At 47.9% G+C, this 20,281-nt stretch overlaps 1 protein-coding gene and 1 long non-coding RNA gene across 5 annotated transcripts in view; both read left to right on the top strand.

Annotated features, from left to right (window-relative positions):
- The window catches only part of ZMAT4 (zinc finger matrin-type 4), a 367,435-nt gene that overhangs the window by 225,727 nt on the left and 121,427 nt on the right, over positions 1-20,281 (top strand). The gene's annotated exons all lie outside the window — the stretch shown is intronic.
- On the top strand, positions 288-9,273 carry LOC149127907 (uncharacterized). The gene is made up of 4 exons (XR_016230087.1): positions 288-365; positions 4,961-5,088; positions 5,558-5,625; positions 7,449-9,273. It is a non-coding gene; the product is annotated as an uncharacterized LOC149127907 (long non-coding RNA).

Here is a 20,281-nt window from a genome sequence, read left to right as displayed (position 1 = left end):
GGTGGGAATCATGGAAGGAAAAGGGGTGCAGGTCAGAGAGGTGGCAGGATATGACCTCACAGCCAAACCAAATTTATTCTAATAAATAAGTTTGCAGCGCTGGCGGCCAACTGCCAGTGCACACACACCGAGCACGTGGCTGAGGGCCCAGGCCTCAGGGGCTGGGCTTTTGTATCTTAGGTGGACTGAGGGTCCGGGTAGGGTGCAGGGCAGTAGGCAGAGGTGAATTCCTCATACAGGCTCTTCAGGTCTGGTGCTGGCTTCCAAACCTGGGGAAGAATGCGGGGGGGGCGGGGCACGACACGATGTGAGACTGCGGGGATAAGGAGTGAACTCCTGGACTTCAAAGGATGTCGGGATAAGAGGTAAAACTCCGAGTTTATCTGTCTTTGGGCAAGGAGCTAGAATGGCCGAGGCTTCTGTCTTGGTTGCATCAATTCATATTCACGTTGTGGGTGGGACAGAGGCTGCTGCTGTCAGCTCAGGGGCAGTAGGAACTCGGGAAGCCACACCACAGGCAGGAACTAGGGGAGGGAAGCCGCAGCGATGAATGGCGTGGGCACCCTTAGTCAGGGACTGTGAGTGAAGCATGGGTCGTTTTGGGGAACTGTCAAAGGAGAGAGAAAATCGCGGTGTGTGAGCGTGTGTGTGCACATCCACATGCATGCATCTTTGGGGTGCAGCAGATGCAGCTTGGCATATGTGGGTAGAGCCCCACGTGCAGACGAGTCCACCAATATTCTGGTCAGGTGCTCAGCTTTGCAGCTGGGGCAGGGCCGTTCCACGATGCTCAGCACTAACCCTGGTTTGTTCTTAAAGTCCCTGTAACCCTGAGAGTCTCAGCCAGGCTGTCTCTGCCCTCCACACCCCAGAGGGTGGAGTCTGGGTCGGGGTGGGGGGGTCAGGAGATTGACAGGCGCTCAGGCCAGCTCTGCCCTAACTGCGTCCTCTGTGGGTGGTTCATTGTTTTCCCCTGCCTGTTTCTAAACTAAAGTGCATTGACTAGTTGCAACTGTTAGATCATTCACAGGTGAGCATTTGATACCTAAATGGATGATGGAGGAGTAGTAGCCTGAATCTTCTATCAGAGTCCCTCTGATTTCTGCCCCCCCATATTATTTGAGAGGTGGTAGATAGGTAGATAGATAGATAGAGAGATGATGGATATTGATTGTTATTGATATATAGATGATAGATAGGCAAAAGGTAGGGAGGGGAGGAGAAGGGAGAGGAGAGAAGGAAAAGAGCTTCCATCTGGAGGTTCATACCCCCACAGCCTGCGACGGCCAAGCTGAGCCAGGCTGCAGCTGGGAGCAGGGAACTCAGTTCAGGTCTCCCCTGTGGGCGACAGGAACCATCACTTGCTGCCTCCCAGCGCCCACATCAGCACAGAAGTGGATTCTGGAGCAGAAGCAGAACTCGAACCCAGGCCCTCCAGCATGCACAGGAGCATCTGAACCCGTGTGTGAACGCTGAGGCCAGGTGCCTGCCCAGAGTCTCTAATGTTGTATTTGTGAATGTACTTAGGGTTGTTCACATGCTGCCTTGATGATCTCTCTCTCTTCCTCTCTTAAAGATTTGTTTATGTATTTTATGTATTTGAAAGTCAGAGTAATATGGAAAAAGGCAGAGAGAGAGAGAGGAGAGAGGGAGATCTTCCATCTGCTGATTCACTCATTCACTCCCTAGATGGCCACAATGGCTAGCCCTGGGCCAGGGTGAAGCCTGGAGCCAGGAGTTTCATCCAGGTCTCCCACATGAGTGGCAGGGCCCAAACACCGGAGCCATCTTCTGCTGCTTTTCCCAGGCCATCACAGGGAGCTGGATCAGAAGTGGAGCAGACCGGCTGTTGGGAGTGCCCGCTCTGCAGGCTGTAGGCAAGACTCCCTCGCTGAATGCCCTAGCTTCTGCATTTGCTGGCTCCCTCCAGGCTCTGCTGGCTTGCCTGTGGCCTTCCCTGTGAGCTGTGTGTCCCGCTCCTGTTACAGACACCAGCCATTGGGCTTATAGGCTATGCTAACCCAGGGTGAGCTTATTATAGCATGACCAGCAGCACCTGCAAACACCCTGGCTGGCACTCTCTTCCTTTCTTCTTTTCTGTAAACCCATAGCAGCAAGTTGGTTGGAATACGAATGAAAAACTAACTTCTGGCTCAAAATCCCAAAGAAAGCATCTATTTTAACTGTTCTTAATTTTTTTTGGATGAGAATATGAATGAGAAGAAATAGGAAGTGCAAACCAAAAAAAAATCTGTTGATATTCTCCGTTTTCTACCGGGAAACAAAGTGCAGATTGAAGATAATGCATAATTGGAATGCTGAGGTGTTGTGTCCGGGATTAATAAGAAGGTCCATTTGGTGGCGGCAGGGACATTGCTTATCTGAAACCCATTTGCTTTCTGCATTTCCCAGGCTGTCGATTGATTGAGTAGAGGCAATGCACATTCCTTAGGGCCAGGCTGCAAGATGGAAGAGGGCCATTGAACATCCATCAGACTTTGCAAGAACAAGAAGTCCGCCTTCGTTGTGATGCTTTGGGGCTCTGCGAGATCGCAGGAGAGTTTAATCTATCCTGCTTGGCATGTTGCCCCTTCAAGTCACTGTGTCACTGTTTCACATATAAGCTCTTGATACACATTTCCGTGAACTTTTGAAATCCCCCTCTATGTCAGATAATGATAGGCATTTAATGTCCATAGTTTGTTTTTTTTTTTTTTGAAGATTTATTTATTCATTTGAAAGGCAGAGCAACAGAGGCAGAGGCAGAGAGAGAGAGAGATTGAGAGAGAGGTCTTCCATCTGCTGGTTCACACCCCAAATGGCCGCAATAGCTGGAGCTGAGCCAATCTGAAGCCAGGAGCTTCTTCCAGGTCTCCCACACAGGTGCAGGGGCCCAAAGACATGGCCATCTTCTCCTGCTTTCCCAGGCCATAGCAGAGAGCTGGATCAGAAGTGGAGCAGCTGGGTCTCAAACCGGCACCCACATGGGATGCTAGCACGGCAGGCCACAGTGCTGGCCCTTGTCCATAGCTTTATTTTCAAACCAAGTTACCTTAATTATTTAAGTTTCAGTTAAACATGACTGTCAGAGATGGTTTTCCAATTTGGCAGGAAGTGTCACCTCTGTCCTTCGGTTTGATTTGCCAAAACCTCTCTCCTGGTAAAACAGGTGATGGAGAGAAATACAAAGAGATGAAGTCAGACCCAGCTTTAAGTTCTGGTTATAGTCATGATCTTTTCTTTTTTTTGACAGGCAGAGTGGACAGTGAGAGAGAGAGAGAGACAGAGAAAAAGGTCTTCCTGTGCCGTTGGTTCACCCTCCAATGGCCGCCACGGGCGGAGCCAGGTGCTTCTCCTGGTCTCCCATGGGGTGCAGGGCCCAAGCACTTGGGCCATCCTCCACTGCACTCCCTGGCCACATCAGAGAGCTGGCCTGGAAGAGGGGCAACCAGGACAGAATCTGGCACCCCGACCGAAACTAGAACCCGGTGTGCTGGTGCCGCAAGGCAGAGGATTAGCCTATTGAGCCGTGGCACTGGCCCAGCCATGATCTTTTCCAAGTTAACTCTAAAGCCCCCATCTCTTATTGGCAAAACTTATGGAAATCACTCACATCATAGAATTAGTACAACAAAACAGAAAACACGTAGGAAACACTTAATACAGCGCCTGCCCCACAGCTGGGAGTGTCAAGATTGCATTGTTGTGGATGCATGCACACAAGTGTGAAACCACACCGGTGAAACTCATGATTTGAGAACAGTGCATTTGCGAATTCACCTACTCACTAAAATTTATTTATATCATCCAAGTCCGGGGGCTTGTGTGGTCATTGGCTGACAGGCAGAATTCTGGAAAAACAAACAAACAAACAAAAAAACACAACTTGCATCATACCTTGTGTGTATTCCCAGATGAGTTCAGACAAGGCCACCCTCCGCCTCCGTGTGTCAGCTCGCGAGCTGGAGACAGGTGCCCAGTCTGCGGTCTTGTCAGGTGCTGCGTGTTTTGTGTTCTGTGCTGTTTGTTAGTGACTTAGCTCCCAGGGAAAGCACTGAAGTGCTACCCAGTGTCCTGATTTCAAGACACCAGGGGCATGCGTTGTGGAGAAACTGCACGGGTTAGTTGTTTGGCTTGTTTTAACAGGTGCAAACAATAGCTTGCCAAACAGGCGTTTCGTTCAGTGTTGAAGGACCACATACAAGGCGTCTTACTTAACAGCGAAGCAAGGCCACAGGCGGATCAGCTGATCACACATCGTGACCACAAGTTCACAGGATCCTAACCCTGTCCTCACTCTAGGAGCAATGGTCCAGGGCTGATCCGGTGTTCTGGTGACATTCCAGAACATAGCTGCCAGGAATAGTGAGGATCAACTGTACATAGCAAATGTTACTTCATACTAATGCTATTTATAGTAAGTTTTTTTTTTAAAGATTTATTTATTTGAAAACAGAGTTACAGAGAGAGGGAGAGACAGAGAGAGAGGTCTTCCATCGGCTGGTTCATCCCTCAGATGGCCACAACGGCCAGAGCTGCGCCGATCCGGAGCCAGGAGCCAGGAGCTTCTTCCGGGTCTCCCACGTGGGTGCAGGGTCCCAAGCACTTGGGCCATCTTCTACTGCTTTCCCAGGCCATAATAGAGAGCTGGATCAGAAGTGGAACAGCCGGGACTAGAAGAAGTGCCCATATGGGATGCCGGCGCCCCAGGCCAGGGCATTAACCCATTGCGCCACAGCGCCGGCCCCTATAATAAGCTTTTTTTTTTTTTTTAAAATCTCTAAGTCTCTCAGCGAAATAAAAATACATAATATTTGAGAGATCCTGGATGTGATCAATTTATATATAGTCAAGCAGGCTGAATGTAGCTTAGTAATAAACTCAATAATTTTAACTGGAAGTGGTAAAGATGCTGCACCAGATATAGCACAATCATTGCTGCATTTAATCTTTATAATAGCACGAGTAGGATGCCTGTGATGTCCGTTTTGCTGATGAGGAAGACACTGAGAGCCTGCGGGGTGAGGAGTCTGCCTGATGTTACTTCGTGAGCCACATCACTGGAAGTCACCAGGATCCCCAGTGCAGGTTGCGGGCCCTTTCTTTGATCTGCTGTGATAATGTTTCATAAAATAATGGACTTGAGCTTGATGCTTGATTCACCCACGGAACAAGCAGTTCAGACTTCAAGGCTGTCCCTACAATGATTGGTAACGACCGTCTATAAACCGTAAATCAAGTATTCCTCATCTGTGGGCCGAGGGAACATTGCGGGAACGGGCTCAGGCACAGGGACACAGTGATCTCCACTCTGCTGCGTTGTGTGTGTGTATCACAAATTCCCCTTCTTCTGAGGGCTTGTGGCTTCTCTTCTTTCCTTCCTTATTTCTGTTGGAAATGAGCGAGCCACAGCTTCAGAACTTTTCCATAAATTTCCATGCCAGACACAGAATGAAACCTTATTTCAGTTCTCTGGTGAATGAATAAAGATCAGGATATTCTAGATCTGCTTGAAAGTTACATTAATTCAGATTTTTGAATAATGTATGCTCTGCAGGTTCAATCAGCACCTTCTATTTGCATGGAAGACTTTATACACCGTAGCGGTTCTATCATCAGCGTCGGGTGAGTGGTGTGCCTGGCGTAGTCCGTCTGCAGACTTGTTTTAATAGATGCAAACAATAGTTTGTCAAACAGGCAGCTCTTCATAGCAGTGCATTTCTCCTTAAATGAGGGAAGCTGGCATGTTCTGGGGCATCGTGTGTAGATTCAGGCATTTGTTCTGACAGTGTCTTTGCATTTTTCTCTGCTTATAAATACAAGAAATAGATTCCTAGCACTGGAGGGTTTGGAAGGAGCTGAGAGATCATTACTTGAAACCACCTTATGTTCCTCGTCGGGACCCCAAAGTCCAGAGGGTGATTTCACTCAGGGAAGGTGAGACAGGTGCCCCTTCTTGTAGTCCTGTTTCCATGGAGTTGGCTGCACCAGGATCAGTCCAACGCTCTCAGTTAGCAGGGGCCCAGTGAGTTAGCAGTGTGAGGTTAGCTGAACTGTTGCAGCTGCAGTTTTGATAGGTCGAAGTGGCTGTGTCTTTGTTCTGGGTCTGATGACTAATGAAACAGGAGGCTGATGAGTTGATAAAATTGTGGATTTTATTAAGGAGAGACTGCCTCTGTGGGTTTCACGAGTTCTTTTAAAGACCATAAGCTCACTTTACTCTGGGTTGAAGAGTAGTCTAAGACAATGCTTGATGCCAATAGCTTTTTTTTTTTTTTGACAGAGTTAAGACAGAGAGAGAGAGAGAGAGATCTTCCTTCCGTTGGTTCACCCTCCAAATGGCCGCTATGGCTGGCGTGCTGTGAAGATCCAAAGCTAGGAGCCAGGTGCTTCCTCCTGGTCTCCCATGTGTGTGCAGGGCCCAAGTACTTAGGCCATCCTCCACTGCCTTCCCGGGCCACAGCAGAGAGCTGGACTGGAAGAGGAGCAACCAGGACAGAATCTGGCACCCCATCCGGGACTAGAACCGGGGTGCCGACACTGCAGGTGGAGGATTAGCCTAGTGAGCTGCGGCACCGGCCAATGCCAATAGCTTTTATGATGTAGTTATACCTCTATCCCAGAAAATATTCCGCAGCACACTTTTATGAGAGAGTATAGGAGAGCAATAAAATAATTGATTTCCCATTCTTACTTTGAAACTGTCAACAGGAAACATAGGATACATTAGTATTGAGAAAAAAAAAAGTGACAGGGAAAGATTTTCTGGCAACAATGCTTAAATTTAAAGAAGTGTTTAAAGTGTGGATTGGAGAAGGTTCTCATAACGTTAGCATCACCCCTGAAATCATTGGTAGAAGAAGCTCCAGCTACAGTCTCATCCTTTGAAATATTTGTGTAGTTTAGCCATCAGCCTCAAAAACTTGCCTTGCACTCGCTTCAGCTTAATAATTGGACATCATAGTTATAAATCACTGCATGGCACTTGCGTGCAATTGGTATAACACTCCTGTGTATTTCTGAAATCAACTCCTATGACTTGTGTCCTTTGACACCTCAAGGCAGGTGAGAAGGCCAGCCTGTGCCACTTCTTGGGGTTCTTTCACCTTATTCAGGTTCTAGGGGTTTGGCATCCTCAAGGGGTCCTTCAGCCTGTGGGCTCTGCCTATGTTGTGGTCACCCAGCATGGAGTTTCCTTCTGGGCCTCTACAGGCCAACCCCTGGGGCATCCTCAGAAGCCAGTGTCCCTCTGCTGTCTTCCTGCACAAGCTGATGTGGTCGGTGCAGGTCAAGGGCTTCCAGCAACGATGTCATCCTCTGTGCCAAGCTAGGCCAGTGGAGAGGACCAGGGCTTTTTGGGAACATTCCTGGTGATGTTCCATCACCATGGACATCTCTTCTTAAGCCGCCCAGGTCTCTGTCCCTACTTGCAACCCTCTTTTTCCTAGGCCCCCGGAAGCCAGCTACTCCCCTGACTTCAGACATCCTGTCGCCTTTCACTTGGCCCAGCATAAATGCATCTGTTCTTTCTCTCCTGGAGGCATGGAGGGCCTGACCTCAAGGCTCAGCTCCCGTTTTCAAATGCCATGGAAAAACTCCTCTCATTTTTATGAAGTGGTTCTATATGAAAGTAAGACAGTTGGTTTCTCGGCTATGCAATTCATGATGTGATGCAGACACTTGGTGGATTTACTTCACTGAGACCAGGAAGGCGAAAGGTGTTTGCAACTCCTGCCGGCCTTGAGAGAAGCCATTTCTGTTGTTGAGTGGGATTTCTTGCTAAGTGATTTTCATCAGTTGTCGGTTGAGCATATGGTAATTTATTGCTTTCTTTGTCCGTCTACCTAAAGTTCTCAAGAGTAATTTGGCCAGCTTGTGGTGTCATGAGAGACATGGCACAACACCAAAGCACCCAACTAAGCTTTTGCGATCCTTTCTGGAGGCAACCATTCATACTTTCAGCTGTGCTGATTAAACGCATGAAGAAACGCATAAGATGCAGCGGTCTTTGGGAGCCAGGAGTCCCCAGTGCTGTGAGGAGTGATTGCTGCTCTGGATGCCTGTTGAGATCATTAACTGAGTAGCAGGGGCCTGGGTGAAAGGCCTCCTTGTGAATTCTTGCTGTGATTACGTCTTGATTAGTGCAAACTGCTAATCATCAGCATCTTTGTTTTGCTTTGCCATCAACAGAGCAGATGGAATCTTAATACCTGGACCTTTCATTTTAGCCAATAAAACTAATATATCAAGAATGTCGATGTCCCTCCCACTTGTCAACCCGCTCCTCTGCTGGGACTAAGGGCAGGTGGAGCAAGCACGCCCCACCCCATCACCAGGGCTGCTGGTGCCGGAGTCCCTTGATGACATTTCTGAGGTGCATGAAGAAACATCTACTGGCCTCAACACTCCTGGCACACCTCTGCCGTTGCCAGAGTGGCCACACCATAGGTGCCCCATCCCCAGTGCTGTGTGCAGTACACCTGTGGGGGCCACTAGAGTGTCTCCTTACCTTGTAGCCTGCGTGGATGCATAGCCTTTCTCCCCCACTGCTACTTACACCATGCCCAAAGCCACTGATTACAGCTGAAGAAGCTATCACAAAAACACACTACAGTGCCCAACTGGAACCAAACCAACAGAGCTGACACTCTGAGAGGCATCTTCAGAAATGACATCTACTACAAAGGAGACCTCAGGAAAGGAGTAGAGGCAGCTGAGAAGCCAGATGCACAACTCTGAAAGTGTGCAAGAGAGGTGGCATGATGCCTTCGAGGGAAAATAAAAACTGACTTGCAAGACTGTGCAAAGTGAAGGATAATGATGGAATTTCTAGTAAAGAATTCTAAAGAGTCATTCTGAGGAAACACAGGGAGAGAATGCAGAGACAATTAAATCAACTTGAGAACACAGTGCTTGATATGAATGAGAAATTCAGCAGAGGTAGAGACCACAAAAGTCAACCAAGCTAAAGGTTGGGATTTAAGAACTCAATAGGCACATGAAAAATACAGCTGAGAGCCTCGACCACAAACCAGGTCAACCAGAAGACAGAATTTCTCAGCATGAAACACGTCTTTTTGAAATATCTCAGTCAGGGCCGGCAGCGTGGCTCACTAGGATAATCCTCTGCCTCACGGCACCGGCACACCGGGTTCTAGTCCTGGTCGGGGTGCCGGATTCTGTCCCGGTTGCCCCTCTTCCAGGCCAGCTCTCTGCTGTGGCCCGGGAGTGCAGTGGAGGATGGCCCAAGTGCGTGGGCCCTGCACCCCATGGGAGACCAGGAGAACCACCTGGCTCCTGCTTTCAGATCAGTGCGGTGCCCCGGCCGCAGCGTGCCAGCCACGATGGCCATTGGAGGGTGAACCAATGGCAAAGGAAGACCTTTCTCTCTGTCTCTCTCTCTCACTGTCCACTCTGCCTGTCAAAAAAAAAAAAAAGAAAAAAGAAAAAGAAATAGACAGAAACAAATACATTTTAAAGACAGCAAAGTCTTCAACAGATATGGGACACCACTAAAGGTTAGGATTCGGGGGATTCCAGAGGGAGAAATCATAGAAAATCCATTCAGTGAAATAATTGATGACAAATGCCCTCGAGAAGGAAACGGACATCCATGTACAGGAGGGCATGGAGGACGCTGAGCAGACTTGAACAGAAAAGGTCCCCGTGATCCAGCTGTCAAAAAATATAAGGTGGCCGGCGCCGTGGCTCAATAGGCTAATCCTCCACCTTGCGGCGCCGGCACACCGGGTTCTAGTCCCGGTTGGAGCGCCGGATTCTGTCCCGGTTGCCCCTCTTCCAGGCCAGCTCTCTGCTATGGCCAGGGAGTGCAGTGGAGGATGGCCCAGGTGCTTGGGCTCTGCACCCAATGGGAGACCAGGAAAAGCACCTGGATCCTGGCTCCTGCCATCGGATCAGCGCGGTGTGCCGGCTGCAGCGGCGGCCATTGGAGGGTGAACCAACGGCAAAAGGAAGACCTTTCTCTCTCTGTCTCTCTCTCTCACTGTCCACTCTGCCTGTCAAAAAAAAAAATATATATATAAGGCAAAGAATTCGAAAACCAGCAAGAGAAAATGGTCAAAGTCACACTTAGGGAAAACCACGTTAGATTAACAGCAGATCTCTCGGCAGAAAGCTTGCAAGGCAGGATGCAATGGAAGGACATTTTCATAGTTCCAAAGAAGCAATAAATCTACCAACCCAAAGTGCTCTATCCAGAAACGTTATCCTTTAGAATAAAAGGAGGAAATACAGCAAAAACTGTGGGAGTTTGTCCCTACCTGTCCTGTCTTACAAAAGATGCTGAAGGGAGTCCTACATCTGTACACAAAACACACGAAAATATGAAACTCGCTTGAAGAGCAGACACACAAGAGAGAAAAAGGGAAGAATCCAGCCTCATCACGATGGAAACCCCAAACCTCAACGAGTAAAAAAAGAGCAAGAAAAGACCAGAGGATACTCAAAATGAAGAAAGTGACTTGAGTAAGTCTTTCTCTGCCAATATTAACCTTGAATTCACATGGATTAAATTCCCTAATTAAGTGGCTGAGTGGTTGGAAAAAAACAAGATCCAAAAAATATCGCCTATAAGCAACTGATTTCATTGGCAAAGAAACACACAGATCGAAGGTGAAGTGATGGGAAAACTCCATGCAGCCCTGCACCACGAGGGAACAAGAGTAGCCTTATATGTAGAAGGCAAAATAGACTTCCACATGAGAACTGTGAAGAGAGACAAAGAAGTGACCGTGTAATGATGAAGGGAGCCATTCAACAAAAAGATAAACATTGTAAATGTGCATATACCCAAGGTGGGACCTCCTGTTTTTATAAGGTAAATATTAGATCTACTCAAGAATTTTGTGTGCTACCCATGTGGGAGAATTGGATGGAGGTTCCACACTCCTGTCTTCAGCCTGGCACGGCCCTGGCTCTTGTGGTCATTTGGGGGGTGAGCCAGAGGATGGAAGATATTCTGTCTCTGGCTCTCTCTCTCCCCCTTTCTCCCTCTGTCTCTGCCACTGTGCCTTTCAAATAAATAAATTTTTTTCAAAGATTTATTTATTTGAAAAGCAGAGTCACAGCAAGAGAGGAAGAGGGAGAGAGAGAGAGAGAGAGATATCCTTCGTCCACTGATTCACTCCCCAGATGGCTGCCATGGCCGGGATGGGGCCAGGCCAAAGCCAGGAGGCTGCTTCTTCCATGTCTCCCACATGGGTGACAGGGACCCAAGCACTTGACCCATCTTCCACTGCTTTTCCCAGGCCATTGGCAATGAACTGGATCAGAGTGGAGCAACCAAGACCCGAACTAACACCCATGTGGGATGCTGGCATTGCAAGTGGCGGCTCCACCTGCTACACCACAACACCAGCCCCAAATAAATAAATTGAAACAGTATGCTTCATTCATAGGCTAGGAGTTGGAATGATGAATATCTAGATAGTCACGGAATTTTGGGTTACTGTGTTAGCTGTCTCTGTTTCTAGAGAGATTCCCTGTCACTTCACATCTCCTCGTCTTCCTGTGTTCTAAATGCTTGCTATCCCTGTTGCATATTAGCAATGCTCAGTTCTATAAAGCTCCGCCAGGTTTCCGTGTCTCAACCTCAGGCAGCGGCTCCCTAGAGCTGCCCGCCTCCCACCCTTCCAGTCTCATGCTCTCTGTTTTTCAGCAGCTGTAGAAAACAGTTGACTCCCAGCTCAACTTCTGTCATCCTAGCTATGGGTCTCAAGAGCTATTAAGTTGTCCGTCGGCCTTTCTTCTGTTCGTGTGATTTCAAACCTTGTAACCTTTATTCACACACCTTTCGTCTTTACGCTCTCTCTGGCTCTTATCTAGGCTTCCTGTTTTTCTGTGAGACATCTGGTCAGGCTCAGAAACCATCTCGGATTGCTGTCATGACAGCAGACGTATGCCAGCTCCGCGAACACTTGGCTATCAGTACCTGAGCGTTTCCGACTCGCTCTTGCCAAATAATTTCCCTGCCTGCTGCTTCCTGCACCCTTGGTCCTTGCAGGGTCAATCTTGCCTCAGAACCGATGGCAGTGTGGGGCCCTGGGCCGATTATGAGGGCTGGAGTTTGGTTTGGACTCTGTCTTGGTTGCCTACAAATCAACTTTTATCAAACAAGCCCTTTTAATCTTTGTGACAAGGTTGTGAGGTTGAACTATTAGCCCTACTTTATTTTAGGAAGCGTTCTCAGTAGAAAGCAACCAGATTCAGAGTGGTGATTTGAGTCTAGTTTGCTTTCACTTTAAAACCTGTGTTATTGTCTACACACCTGTTGCATCCTATGATTTTTTTAAAGAATTCACATAGCCTTCTGTGGAATTAATGCATCTTAATAAAACAGTTCTGTGAAGTTAATGTGGGAAGAGCCTTCAAAAAGTTTATGGAAATATGTAATATGGAAAAACTAGGCATGAATTTCATTCAAAACGGGTGTTTTTGCAGCAAAATATACTTATCTTTGAATTTCATTTTTCATGAACTTCTTCAAGTACCCTTGCATCTCCATTCCAGATTTCCAGCTCCACAAGGGCCAGCATAGTGCTGATCTTAGAAGATCTGCTCATTTTAACGGTGCATAGAAGCACAGTAAAAATGGCCCAAGTCCTAGGTATAAGTGAGGTGAAAGTGAGACCCTTGCTAAATGCTCGTCTTCCAGTCTGAGGAGTCCCCGCCCAAGCTGTATCCCCGAAGCACCTGCAAGACTTGAACAGCCACCATGTCTGCCCCCCAGCCCAGGCAATTCTGAGTCAATCGGCCTGATTCAGCTGGAGCTGCGGTCCTTGAGAGCTGAGAGAGACCTCTCCCAAGTGATTGTATCCCTCTACCAGCCTTGAGAACCATCGAGTCCTAGTGCAACAGCCTCACAAAGTTAATTTGCCTATGAGTCCCCTGAGGGTCTAGTAAAATATAGATTCTCCTTCAGTGGTGTGGGCTGGGCTGGGCCCGAGGTTGGCATCCCTCAACAGCCTGGTGATGAGCAGTTCTTGGCCCATGGTGTGCACTTGTGGTAGGAGGTTTTCAGCAGTGCTTGCTTGACTGGTTGTTCATGGCATATTTGCCTTAAAAACTCTGTCAGAGGGACAGCTCAGTGGGGTAGAAGGTTAAGCCTCCTCCTGCAGTGTTGGCATCCTGTATGGGCACTGGTTCAAGTCCTGGCTGCCTCACTTCAGATCCAGCTCCCTGCTAATGTGCATGGGAAAGCAGCAAAGATGGCCCAAATGCTTGGACCCCTATGTTCACGTGGGAGAAACCTGAAGAAGCACCTGGCTCCTGGCTTTCAATCAGTCTAGCCCCAGCTGTTAAGGCCATTTGAGGGAGTGAACCAGTGGATGGCAGATTACTTTTGCTCTATCCCTCTCTCTGTATCTCTGCCTTTCAAATATATAAATAAATCTTTAAAAAATTCTATAAGAGAATCCATTTGTACTCTATCTCATGCACTTCCTCTTGGCTGTGCTTACTGGCCACAATGAAGTGTGAAATTCAAGGCCAAGTCTGGGCTATGTTTTTTTTTTTTTTAAGATTTTTTTATTTATTTGAAAGGTAGAGTTACAGACAGTGAGAGGGAGAGACAGAGAGAAAGGTCTTCCACCCGTTAGTTCAATCCCCAGTGACTGCAATAACGGCCGGAGCTGCGCTGATCTGGAGCCAGGAGCCAGGAGCTTCTTCTGGGTCTCCCACACAGGTGCAGGGGCCCAAGGACTTGGGCCACCTTCTACTGCTTTTTCAGGCCATAGCAGAGAGCTGGATCGGAAGAGGAGCAGCCGGGACTCAAACCGGTGCCCCTATGGGATGCTGGCACTGCAGGCAAAGGATTAACCTACTGCGCCATGGTGCCTGCGCCTGGGCTATGTTAATGTGTATGGGTAATGCACCTGAATAATTCAGGTTCTGGGGAGACTTCTGCTCCCCCAAGAACAGAATTATCCTCATGATTTCCTGACATTTATACTCAGAGTCTTGTCTACCCTAAATCAGCTCCTCATCTCCAACCAACTCTCGAGGCAGTGGGACACGGCCAGGGTTGCCACACTCTTAGGGACTAGTGGTCCTTCTTCCTTCAGCATTGAAAACTCAGTTGTCTTGATCCCCATATGGGGAGGGGCCTGTATCTCTGTCTTACAATCTGACCTCAAGAACTTGTGATGGTTACTTGGAAGCTTCATGGAGCTGACTAGGAATAGCATCACGTGTTCAATTTCAGCAGTTCCCAAGTTTTAAGATAAAATACTTTATTTCTAGATGCATTCCAAACAGATGCATGCAAAATGGATGCCTAACTAATAATCATAGTTTTGAATACAAAAATGGAGCCAATCTTCTTAGCGTGCTAACTGTGAGTTGTTAAGGCAGTGGGGTTCTTGGGGATTTGTGTTTCAGGCAACTCAAAACTGGGAGCTCCCTTCCTGGGGTGGGGTGGGGGTGCTGGCTGAGGGTGGAGGACAGGCGTAGCTGCCCAGTTCTCCCCAGCCCTGACTTCTTGGGGAGGGGGGTGCTGGCGGGGGGGGGGGACAGGCGTAGCTGCCCAGTTCTCCCCAGCCCTGACTTCTTGGGGGGGGGGTGCTGGCGGGGAGGGGGGGAGGACAGGCGTAGCTGCCCAGTTCTCCCCAGCCCTGACTTCCTTCGGTGGATTCTGCAGTAGCCCCCTTGCAGCCAGGCCAGAAGGCTGCCCTGCCCTCTGCCCTTGTTCCTGTGAACACCAGCCTGCACTTGGCTTCTGGCACTGATCACCTTCTCATCCTTGAGTCCTCTATAAATATTCATAGCCCCTAAGAAATGATCCAGGAAGCTGGCGCTCGAGTTGAGTAGCTGATGCCCACAGATAAGTAAGTCATGTCCCGCCCCTGTGCACGGGGCTGCGGCAGGTGAAACGGGAGCCGGCAGAATAACAGGAGCTGAGCCGGGGTTGGTTCGCAGGTGTCGGACTCCAGTCCATAGCCTCTCACAGCCTCCCACCCCACTCGGTGATCCAGTGATGTCTCCCGCACAGCATGCTACAGACGGCACCTGCTGGGGCCGTGTTGGTGGGGGACAGCGAGTAAACCAGTTCCGGTCAGAGAAAGCCTCTCTGCCCAGCTGGGTCCCCCTCCCCCTCTTACCTGCAGTAACTATGGGAAGATGAGGTTTGTAAGGAAAGACTGTCAGCACCTCTAGTGGTGTCCAGGGAGCAGATCACCAGTCCTCGCCCAAGCAGTACAACAAAGAATGTAGAAGAATGGTGTTGTAGCTCTTTGTATCCTGATGCTTCCTTCAGTATGTCCTAAGGCTGATGGGCATAATTAACACATACATGAGTTATGTTAGATTCAGGGGCAAGCATTTGGAGCTGTAAGGCACCACTTACGACACTTGCATCCTATATTGGAGTGCCTGGGTTTAACTTCTGCCTCCCCTGCTCCCGATTCAGCTTCGTGCAGTGATGGCTCAAGTAGTTGGGTCCCTGCTACCCCACATAGGTGACTCAAATTGAGTTTTGGGCTCTTGGGTTCAGCCTGGCCCAGTCTTGGCTGTTGTAGTCATTTGGGGAGTAAAGTCTCTCTTTGTCTCTCTCTCTCTCTCTCCTTCCCTCTCTCTCCTTCCCTCTCTCTCTCCCCTTTCAAATAGATAAATAAAATGCTTCAAAAATAATAATCAGGTTCATTATTATGCATTATGTCATTTTTTTGACAGGTAGAGTTAGAGAGAGAGACAGAGAGAAAGGTCTTCCCTCCGTTGGTTCACCCCCCAAATGGCCACTGCAGCCAGCGCTGCGCTGATCTGAAGCCAGGAGCCAGGTGCTTCTCCTGGTCTCCCATGGGGTGCAGGGCCCAAGCACTTGGGCCATCCTCCACTGTACTCCCGGGCCACAGCAGAGAGCTGGACTGGAAGAGGAGCAACCAGGACAGAATCTGGTGTGCCAGCGCTGCAGGCGGAAGATTAGCCTAGTGAACCACGGCGCCAGCCAGTTATGTCATAATAACTCATTAGCAACCTAAAAACTAATACATGTAAATTGAAAGAAAAGCTAGTATCGTTGCATTCTTACACAGTGACTCTAATGGATGTGTTTGCATATTGCTCATGGAGTAACTCCCCAGACCTCGGAATCTTAACAGACAGCGCCTCCTTTTGTTCCTGTTCATGGGTTGGTTGGAGTGAAGGGAGTTGCACAGCAGTGCCCAGTGCTCAAGTTCACGGAAACATGAAGTGATTGACAGGGAGAAAGGATCTAATGCTGAGACTGCGAAGCACCCTGAGCTGACGATTCCCATGGTGTCCCAAGGCCGTTGCTGTGTTCCCTCGGAGTCTTACAATAACGCATTGCCCATGAGTGTACCTGCACTGTCTGTAAGCTGGCTTTGACATTGACCTTGGAGGCCTGGAGCACCTTAGCTGCACGGCATTTGAACACTGAGGGCTGTGAATGCGTCCGACCCCCAGAGCAGCAGCTGGTTTCCAGATCAATCCTGACCAACAGAGGGCGCTGTCACGGATCCCAGTGTTGCTCACGGCATCATTGCAGCCATAAACATGATGCCATAGCCCCAGTGTCCTTAAGCAAAGATGTGGCTCTTCTTCCTCTGCACATTACTTGATGGGGGAATATGCTGCTCCCTTATCCAATAGTTTATTTAACGCAGACTGCGTGCCAGACCCCGTTTTGGGCTCTTGGGGTGTGCCAGTGAGCAAAACAGGTGAACGTCCCTCGTGGGACGTACTCCTGCGCAAGCCCCTGTTGTCAATGCATTGAAGAATGTGGAGTATCGCAGCCTTTGCTTATTTTGGCAAACGTCATGAGAAGTTGTGAACGGAGTTTAACCCCCACCTCCCCTGCCCCGAACTAGGTATTTTTAGTGGCTTATTCACAAAGATTAGGATTCTGCAGAAAACAGGCATCCTTAAGGCATTTAGAAGCTGATCAGTGGCTGGAGCTGGAAGGAATTATTCTATATTAATGAAAATCAATGATCTATGAATACTGTCTTAATGAAGACTGATGATATATGAATGCAGCATGGACGAGGAAGCAATTCCTGTTAACAGCCAATTATCTTTACAGCATTGATCACAACCGCATTGGGACGGCGGTTCTGTTAAGTCATGCTCATCTTTGTTTATTCTCAGGCAATGTGAGATGGCACCTCCATCAAAACCCAGGCTGCGTTCGAGTGTTTACATCGTCCCGCGTGGTGTGAAAGAGATAGCGTGTGGGTGTCTCTGTCTCGTGGGTCATGGGCTTCAGTCCCAACCCTCTGACAGGAGAAGGAAGAGAGGCACTTCACTCACTGCCGGCACTGTGGTGCGGCACATGAAGCCACCTGCAGTGCCAACCTTCATGTTGGCTCTCTGGCGCCATTCCTGGCTGTTCCGATTCCAAGCCAGCTTCCTGCAAATGCGCCTGGGAAAGCAGAGGATGAAGGCCCAAGTGCTAGGTCCCCTGCCGGCCACATGGGAGATTTGAATGGACTTTCTGGTTCCTGGCTTTGGCTTGGTCCAACCTGGCTGTTTATGGCCATCTGGGGTGTGAACCAGCAGATGGGAAATTTCTCTCTCTCTCTTTCTCCCTCACTCTTTCTAATAAATAAATTGAAATTTTTTAAAGAAATAAGCAGAACCATTTTGGGATGAGCATTGGCTCTGGGGAAATTGCTTTTCTCTGGATCTTTTTGGAGCCAAGAGGAAGCTGTACTTTTATATTATGTTCTGACTGAGCCGGCTTTCTTCCAACTCATTCCCCCTGCAATATCAACAATACATTAATAAATAAATCACTGCCAATAGAAATCTTCTGAGATTTAATTTAAGGCCTGGCTGTAGCACCATAAGTCCCCTAGGCAGTGTTTCCTAGATTTTACACTAGAACAATTTAACTTGACAGGTGGCCTATATATAAATTATAAAACAAAAATGTTTGTCCTCTGCATCAACAAGTATATATCCATGAGTTTAAACAAATCACCCATAAGCCAGAATTTAGAAGCAACTGTTGCTAAATTTTGACTTATAATCTTCTAATCATTATATATACCTCCTTGTGTGTGAATACACAGACAGAATTTAATTAGTAATTTGGTTTATATCTTGGTTATAAAGCACATCTTTTAGCTTACGTTGTGTCCTAAACATTTCCACAGGACACTTAATAGTTTTCCAAAAACATGGCTTTAAAATTTCTGCAGAATATTTCCGAGAATGGATGCTCACAATTTATGTAATCCATTTCCAATTCTGAGAACCTAACTTGGCTTTCATCCTTACAAAGTAAGTTCAGGTAAAGTCTCATTTTAAAAGATTAATTTATTTATTTGAAATGCAGAGTTACAGAGACAGAGAGATCTTTTATCTGCTGATTCATTCTCCAAATGGCCACAACAGCAAGTCTTGGGACAGGCAGAAACCAGGAACCAGGAGCTTCTTCTGGGTAGAAGGTCCCCAAACACTTGGGCCGTCTTCCACTGCTTTCTCAGGCACATTAGCAGGGAGCTGGATTGGAAGCGGAGCAGCCAGGACTTGAACCTGTGCTCATATAGAATACCGACATTACAGACAGTGGCTTAACCTGTTATGCCACAATGCTGGCCCCAATTAAACTTTCAAAGAGTTAAATTTAGCTCTCCTAAGATATTTAGTAAAACAGGAAAATCTCCCAAGTTCGTAATAACTACAGGCTACTTTTTCTCATTTGTTCATCCTACATTTGTTGAACATCTAGTTACTATACACGTGGGACCTCCTTAAGAGATGCAGAGGGCATCTAAGTGTGAACCCTGACTTTGCAGATGGCATTGAGGTTGGGCACTGACCTGCAGACTGGGCTGAGCTATTTGGAGCCTCAGCTGTTGGTGTTCACTGGAAGCTGCCTCAAGGCGTGTACTGAAGGGTGCAGTCAAGTTCAACTGTTGATGGCACCTGCTGAAGAATCATTACTCTCATTAATTTGACTTAGCGCAAGGGGTGATGTCGGGGACCACACAGCATGTGGCCTCTTAGTGGAAAAGTAGTGAGGCAGGACTAGACAGCCCAGGCTGGATAGTACTGATAACGCATCCTTGTGTGACCTTGTGCCTTAATACCTTGTAACCTTTCCCCTACTTGCACAAGCATTGCAGCTACAAGATAAGCTCCCCCTCCTTCCCCCGCCCGACGTCCTGCCTTTATGATATATAAGTGTGTGGTTAAAAAATAAAAATCACAGCTTGATCAGGACTTGTCTTGCGCCATCTTTGTGTCTCCTGTCCCTTTCATTTCTCCTTCTAGGTGCTCGGCCCCAGTTGCTGTCCCGCGGGACGGGACAGGGTGAAAAAAAACATGGCTTGTCATGTTGGCTGGATATCAGTGTTCTTATTTATTATGTATTTTTTACCTTTGGGAAACAAGTGCGCATTTCCAAATAATCCCTACAGAGAACAGATGTTGAAGCCTAGGAGGTGTGTTTTGACTTCATAGTTAATCTGTTTGTTGGTTTGGTCTGTTCCCTAGGCATCATGGGACACTTGTGGACATTGAGATAGGATACGGATCTCTGAGTTGGTAGAGCTGGCCCTTGCCATTTTCTCTGGTGCTTACTCGTCAGGGGGCCCTGGGCAGGCTGATCTACCTCTGCAGAAGCTTGAAGCCAAACAGGACTTTAAGCAGCTTAAATAGGAACGTACATGGCTCAGACATAATAAAATGCACAATGACACACAACCAGGATTATAAATAAGAATCCTTTTGATGAAAAAAAAAAACCACAAACTTTAAATTGAGTACATATCTAGCTCTGTTTTTCTACATCCAATGCCCCCACACTCTATAAGAATGGACTGATATGGACTGATTTTTTTTTATCTTAAATCCTATAAAACATTAAGAATGAGCAAAAAAGGGAAAATAGAGAAAGGAATGAATGGAGAAAATAAATACGCAGAAAAAGAGTGGGAAGGGGAGACAAGTGGGGAGAGAGTGAGCAAGAGAAAGTGAGAGAGAGATTGAGATGTGGGCGTGGCAAGCCTCCCCACTCCCCCTTGCCTGGCCTTAGTCTGGAAGGCGAAGGGGAGATGAGAATCCCTTGCCCGCTCTGTTACCCTTTCTCCAGCTAAGGACAGCCTCCTGGTGGATCCCGCCTGCTTGGCTGAAATGCCCACTCTAGCCTTTTGAACAATGACCCCTAAGCTTTGTCACTGTCCCTGTGTTCTATTTCCTAAGTCACTATTCTGATTTCTTCTAAGTGTCCTGAAGCCAGTTCTCTTTCCAGGACCTAGGACAACCAACTTGGTCCAGATTTCCAAGGATTTTCCCCTGT

The sequence above is a fragment of the Oryctolagus cuniculus genome, chromosome 2, assembly GCF_051225735.1.
Source record: "Oryctolagus cuniculus isolate XC-2025 breed Fujian yellow rabbit chromosome 2, ASM5122573v1, whole genome shotgun sequence".
In the NCBI taxonomy this organism is placed as follows: domain Eukaryota; kingdom Metazoa; phylum Chordata; class Mammalia; order Lagomorpha; family Leporidae; genus Oryctolagus; species Oryctolagus cuniculus.
The sequence above is the reverse complement of the archived record's forward strand: the minus strand, read 5'-3'. Positions and strand labels throughout refer to the sequence as shown.